At 47.7% G+C, this 7,472-nt stretch overlaps 1 protein-coding gene across 2 annotated transcripts in view; it reads right to left on the reverse strand.

Moving 5' to 3' along the window:
* Positions 1-7,472, reverse strand: part of LOC111261861 (band 7 protein AGAP004871) — a 329,925-nt gene that overhangs the window by 87,319 nt on the left and 235,134 nt on the right. The window lies entirely within an intron of this gene.

Consider the following 7,472-nt stretch of genomic DNA (forward strand, 5'->3'; position numbering starts at 1 on the left):
AGACCAAATCCAATGCCTCCGGTAAGTCTGCTGTGTTTCGTTCTTTGTTTCGGCTTTAGCCTTTCTTCGATCCTTTATACTGATCGCCGTTTCAGTTCTTCGCTGACTGTTCGTCGTCACCGCAGCCATCACCCACACTTGGTTCTACTACAGTCGTTTGGGACGTGCCTGGCCTGCGCGTCTAGTGCCTTTATCTGCCTTGGCATTGTCGTCTTTCTCGTGAGTGCCATTGCTCTGTGTCTAGCACAGTCCCCGTAATTCTGAGCCCCTGTCGCCATGTCCATGTTCCTTTCTACTACCGTTATTGTCATTGCCTATCTTGAGCTAGCTGTCTGCCTTACATTTGTGACGATGGACACGTGCCCGCCGTGACGACCGAGTTTTCCTCTGTTTATTCTTTAACTCATTCGCAGTTCCTCTACCGATTATATATCTTTCTATGCGCCTCTATCGCGTGCGGTTTCTTTACCAGCACGGTGATTAGCGCTGAGTGAGTTCGTGTATAAGGGAAGGCCACGGAAGACTAAAAAAATATGTCTCAGTATGTCTTTGACGTCCGGTTAAATCTTTGACTCACTGAGACAGGATTGACAATGACGGCCTGGATAGTGCTATTGTTGTAGGTGCCGCCTGTGCTGCCCGAGGCGGAATGTTGTTTATATCTTTATCGATGAACAAGACGAAAGGCGCTGATAAGACAGCCTACTGTTGCCCTACTGACAGCCTTATAGCTATCGCAGCAACAGTTTACCTCCACCCACGCCCCCTCAATGCCAACAACCTTGGCGGACGTGGATGCGTTGTGTAGCATCTAATTGACGTCGGAGACAAGTGCTCAACTGTCCACCCTCAACCAGCGATTGACGACCGGTAGCTGCCAATGGTTACGGCAATACCATCATTATTGTTAACAAAAAGAGCAGTTGCTAGTAGAGCAGGAAGTGTTTCTTTTGGGGGCGAGGTGGGATAGTGAATGCCTTTGTTGACTACAATGATCTTTTTCACAATGGAATAGACATGTTGTCTATACATGGCGCTGGACGCGAGTATCGATTCTGTTAGCGTCGCCGCTATTACTTAAAACCCTATCTGTTGGGTGACCGGATAGGTTTTCCTATTACTGTATTCCAACTAGAGTAGCTGTTGTACACCGCATGTCTCCCATCTGGTTCGACTAAGAACCGACGGGGCAATTGGCAGCACGGCTGGCACTAACTGCCGTCCTGCTGTTGACTCCAGGGCAGTGGCGATGAGAGAGCGAAAACCGCCTAGGCTTTCTGCATCGTCCACGTGACTTAAGGGACGTCGTGGACATGGCGAGACCAAAAAGGGGCACAGGCTATCTTTCGTACAGCGAGTAAGCGGTATCCAGCCGGCTAACGCAATACAATTCGTTCGACGCGGTTCTCATACCGTTTTGCTATCTCCTATACGCACTGCCTAGCTACAAGTCAAATCTTTACTGCCAATTACCCAACAGCAAACGGTCGCGCAGCCGTGGCTTTGCTGCCCGTTACCGGTCTATCGTTCAAGTACGATGTCTATTAACTTTCCGGGCATAAAGATGGAAAATTGCGTACGGGTAAACCCTGCATGCAAAGGGACAGAAGAAGGGACTAAGCAAAAGGAAAGCAGGCAACGGTGGAGTGGGTAACAAGAAGTAACGCGCCAGCCAATGGGTCGATGGAGTCCTCGCGTTTAATGGGGATACTCTTACGTAGATTGTCTGTTTCGTTTGGTCTCATTGAGCTGTTCCACTGGGGCCACTATCGTCGCTACTATTGCGGCGTCTTCAACTTTCACTGCAGCTATTACTGCTGGTGCCTGTCTTGCTTCGCTACCTCTTTGCGCCAATCCTGATTTACGAATGTTTTTTCGTCAAATGCCCTCATCGTGTTCCTACACCCGTCACCCCATCATCTTGAAATAGTTCGCCTCGCCTCCGCTGATCGTCTATAACTCATGTAAGAAGAGCACGAAAAACAGGACTGGGAGAATACAGAGAGAAGGGATTAGTGGGTCATGGACAAGGATCTATCTGTTGGCCCAGGGCGAGCCGATCGTTTTTGCTACGGCGTTCTGCGTTGACGCAAAGTCGACGGCAGCAGAAGTTCCTCGTCTGTGGTACGCCAGGTCGTTTAGCCAGAACCTACAGTGCATGTCAAACGAGTCACAAGAGAAAAAAGGGCTTCGAACTCGCTCAGTGAGGCTGTGGCCAAGCCAAGGAACGCCGCTGGCAGTCCTGCACTTTTACCAGCTACTGTCCTTAGCAATTTTTATTGATAGTGTATCATGAGAAGAGTGTTAGAGACAAGTAAGGTTCATGATAAAGTCTCCTCCTACGTTGGACAGCAATGACCCTGCTGGTATAGCTCGATCACTAGTACCGGCCGCGACAGTCAACCTGAGACGTGAGTCAAACAATTGTGTTTCTCGGTTCTGTTTTATTGTTCAAACATCGAGGATGACCGAATAGAATGCAAACGAGAAACAAAAAAGAAAATAGAGATAGAGCAAGGAGATGGGGCAAAATAGAAAGATGAGAGAATCTTTTGTCAACATATTTCACTTCAATGCTTCTTCATCTCAAAGCAGAGCATACTGTTGTACACCGCCGTTGCCGCAGCTTCTCCGCTGCCTTGTGCGATTCAGCAGTAACAAATGGAAGTGACTGTGATCAGGTAAGTTATCTCCCGGCCGAGTAAGCTGGTCGGGGCCGCGATCGAACGAATGGCAATGGCGAATCCGAGATAGAAGAAAGTGCCAACGTAACCTCAAATGTAGAACAGGAAAGCCTGATTATGATAAAGTAGAAGTCTACCATTTGAAGAGCAATGGCAAACGAATAAGAAGATCCTTCGTCGCCACGTACTCTACCAGCCATGTTCATGCTGATGGCTAAGGAAGGGAAGAACGAAGTATCGATTACCACCCTACCTCTACTCCTCCAGCCATCCACCAAGGAGCCAAGAGCAACCGCCGTCCACGGCTGACTCGCGAGCTCGCTTGCATGTCCTCGAACGTTTATCGGCTCAGCTGGAAGTGCCCTTCGGATTGATCACAGCCTTATAACAGCCAGACCTGCATAGGGAAAGGACAAAATGCTTTTCTTGTCGTCTTTGTGTCTAACGGCGCTCCTGTTGCCGCCGTCTCTTACGCCACAATGACGATGAGAGCAGGCTCAAAGCGTGTCCTCTATCGTCTTTTTTTGAAGGAAAATAATGGGATTTTCAAGGATTCAAAAGGTAAGTGTGAGCCTAAATTGCTCCGTTCCAAGCTATTTAGCAAAGGGTGAGCAGCAATGAAGACGTGCCGAAGTCCTCGAATAAAAGTTGCAGTGGTGGCAATTTTGTGTTTGGTCTGTGGAAGACAAGGGCGTAGGCCTGCGCCCTGCGCCCTACGCCCCACGCTTGCAGCAGGCTAACTCGTCAATCGTACTGTCTGTTGTCGGTGACCTCGCTACCGGAGGTGGATCCTGCAGATGGATGGCTCGATTAAATCCATGATCAGAATGACAGCAGCGACATCAGACGGGCTTTTTACTTGATAATACTGAAGAGCCTTCTAGGCAAAAAGGTGAAGACTATGAGTCACACATGTTCTACGCTCTATTACAGCAAACAGTGTTATGGATATTGCGCCCATTATACCATGGCATGGTTTCTGCTGCTGCCCCATTGGTTCGCCGCCGGTCGGACTTTCGCGGCAAATAACATTAATAGAACTTCTACTGCTTATGAGAATCGAGTCGGCGGTAACGCTGATAGTCAGAGCTAGATTGGCAAGCCGCCGTGCAGTCACATCGGCTGATCCGTCGGAGATTTGTCTGGATGTTACTCTGTCGGGTCAAGACGAAAAGAATGGCTGCATCAACATCGGTGTCAAAAGTGCCCAGCACAATGCCTAACCGGACACTTCTAAGCGCCGACGTGAATAGAAACCTCTAAAAGCGACAAGAGAGAAACAAATGAGGCGAGAACAATTTCTCGGTTTGTTTTGTCTTTGCCCAGTCTGTCTTGTTCGTCAAGCCGACTGTAATGGTAGGAGTGCTAGTAGTGATAGTAGGAGTCGTTGTAGTAAGTTTTGTTCCCCAACAAACAAAAACAGTTGGCTCCAAGTATAACAGAGCTTGGCAACCCGATGAACAAGCCAGCAAAAAAAATGAGTGATAGATAATCGATAGAACAAAGCATAGGGAGCACTTCCGGAAGTGACAATCGCTACATAACCGGCGCTAGACAATTTTGATTATAGGTTGTTTGAAGTTGTTTGAAATCGGGAAAAGCAGCAGAACCAAAATTAGCAGTCGGGCAAGATTTTTTTTCTGTTGCTACGGCTGTCACATTAGGTTGCATTGTTCCACCCTGTTCTGCGATTGTTTCCGAAATGATCTAAACACTTTGGTCTCTCCTTCCCTTCCTTAATGAACAAACTAGAGACAGGCACTACATCTCTTGAAGGTGGTGCCTATCTCACTCCTGTCACCACCCATCAAGTAGCAAGAAAAGCTGCGTCAGCTTGTCCCATCAACCAGCTCCATTTAGTCATAAAAGCCAATCAAGCCCCGATCTTGCACATGTTGAAAGTGGACAAAAAAGACCGACCCAACGCAATGCGATGCTATGACGAGTGGAGAACGAAAAGCTCATGGTGGCAGTAGCAGCGATGCCCAAGCAACGCATTGGAGTAGAGCTGCTTTAGCAGCAGCTTGAGGTAGCTTGGCCGTTTTAGACCCAGTTGAAAGATTAAGTCGAATATGACGGCAGAGGGTTGTATCGCAAGCTACTTACAAACGCCCCAGGCACCTGCAAACTCTTATGAAAGCTTGTAGAGATCCAAGTACGTATCAGCAGGCATGTCCTTGAGTATGGTAAGTGTGTATGTATGGGAAAATGAGTAAGTGCATGGACACATCCACATTTGTTGTAGCAGGCCGCGAACCGACAGGACAGGCACTGGGATAAAAACAGACGCTGCGGGCACTCTGTCTGCATATGACGACATGAGCAAGCAAGACCCCATAAGCCACGCAGGCTAGTAGCGGTTGTTCCAGGCTTCCAGCTGCTTTGGCTTCTGCGGAACGTCAACTATCGGTTTATGGTGCCCGTTTGCTATCCTAGCTTGAGTCATCATAGGCATATATGAGCTTCGAGCAGTTGTGGTTCGAGCTACAGTCAAGGAGCTAGCCAGCCACTTGGCAACCGAAAGCATTGTAGCAATAATGTTCGATATAGTGATAAGGGTACGGCCCAGCTATCCTTGGATACGAGGAGCGACAAGAAATGCTCGCAGCAATTCGGTTTATGCTGCGCTTATGTGGCTCACATACAAATGAGCAGTACGAACTAAAGCTATGGTCGAAGAGCCGTCCACTAAACCCGTTTAGGCCTGAACATTTTTCTGCGCTCCACAATCTGGCCAGGTGGTGGCAATTAAATGGACCAATTTTTATCCTTTCTCTTTCAGGGAGTTAAAGGATTAAGACAGAAAACTAGGAAAAAAGCATTGCATTAAGTTGGGGAACGCAGAGGTAGTCTTCGAGGAGACTTTGTTCTGGAAGCAGATGTGCGTTCTTGTTTTCCTTCTTTTGTTGGACGCCGCTTCTTTAAATTTCTTAAATTTAAATCACCATCTTGTGGGTACAGTGCACTCGAATCGAGCTGGCTCAGTCTAAGGGATCCGACTTCCCTTGTATGCGCTCCCGCTAACAGATATAGGCTCCACTACGCACGCAGAATATAGAGGCCGGATCAATTTTCTGGTGATTATTTTCGTCTGAACAGTAGCACTACAATGCTGTATTTGCTATATACAGTACGTAAGATATGCATACATACAATCAGGAGATACTGCACCACTACAGGGACCCACGGACGTGTACAGGACAGGAGACGAGCTTTTAATGGTCCGATCAAGTGCATCGGACCGAGCTAGCCACCAACGTCTGATGGCCGAGCTCAGTCACTGCTGCATCTGACGAACAGCGTGGTCACAGTCGCCGAGCGCTTTATCTTAACTACCTATATCAGTAACAATTACCACTGTTATTTAGTAACTCCTAATTCTTAATGCAATGCAAACCTGCTATATACTATCGAATATATTGGCACACACGCACACACACACACGTTAAACGCTGCAAATGCAATATTTACACTCGTATTCAAAACAAAAGAAGCACAGATGGAATGGGGACTTGAAAAATGACAGTGGTATTAGTAGCGTGCCATCGATACGCTCTTTGTTGTTGTTGTTGCTAGCGAGTAACGGGCGGAGCTAGCAGGCCACCGCTAGAGCTTCCGTTAAAGTGGACACATGAGCACTGAAGAGCATCATTCGAACGAATTGTTACAACTGTCCAGTTTGACGATGATGATGATACGATCAACTACACAACATTGCATCGGACTTCGGCTCCAACGTCATCAGCACTATGGTGGTGCAACTGATAGCCTCTCCTAAACGCGCAATCGAACCTGCTTGTTCATCGAGGTCATCCATGTAGAGCACGGGGTGGATGAGCCCGGCCCCTTAGGACGAATATCGAACGATCGGAAGGGGCTAGCGACTGCGCCCATGGCTACCACTATTACTAACCGGCGTAACTACAGGCATGTGGGGCTAAGTCGATCAACTACCGTCTGCCAAGAGGCCAACCAAGAGACTTGACGGATTTCGCGCCTGAGCTATAGCACTCCAGTTAAATGCTCTCATCGCTTTTAAAAACGGACGTAGCGCTTTTCTAGCTCTAGGTAAATCGTGCTATTCGACATGATCTAGCATAGGGGATCCCTGAACGTACGATGTGACATCGACGTCCCTGCTAGTAGACCCTAGCGGCAGTGGCTTAGCGACCAATCGTTGTTCGTTAAGCAAGGCCACTATTCCCTCAATCTGCCCTCTTCTCGTTTTCCTACCTCTTTACTGGGTTCTGACTTCCCCCGAACCATTCTTTATTAACATTGATGGCTGAGCTCACACTGTGGCAGTGTCGATAAGACGTGAATAAGCCAGTGTATTCTTTGGCAATTCCCTTGAGAATTGCTAAGTAAGAATTGCTCTTAGAAGCGACCGGATAGCTTTGCTATACACGCACTATACGCTGGATAAGATGTCCACGAACGAGACGCGGTTCAGGCAACCTGCATGGAAGAGAAGCTAAACTCGGTTAGGATCAAATATATCGTATTGTCAGAACGCTATTGTCACCTTCGTTACCAATACGCCTTAGCCAATAAAGCCGGTTAGCCTAAACATAGTGTTACCTATTGTTGGGTAATAGATGAAACTGGCCATTGACCCAGCTAGCACACCACCTGCCGCTTCGTGCAAAGTGCTTTTGAAGGCATGAGGCTTATTCCGAACGCGATCTATCGATCGCACTGGGGTTTGTTAATATTCATATATATATATATAGGATTTATTCGATCTCGGACCTACCGTAATGTTTACTTTCCATGTTTCATATGATG

The sequence above is a fragment of the Varroa jacobsoni genome, unplaced genomic scaffold (assembly GCF_002532875.2).
Source record: "Varroa jacobsoni isolate VJ856 unplaced genomic scaffold, vjacob_1.0 scaffold_602, whole genome shotgun sequence".
NCBI lineage: Eukaryota > Metazoa > Arthropoda > Arachnida > Mesostigmata > Varroidae > Varroa > Varroa jacobsoni.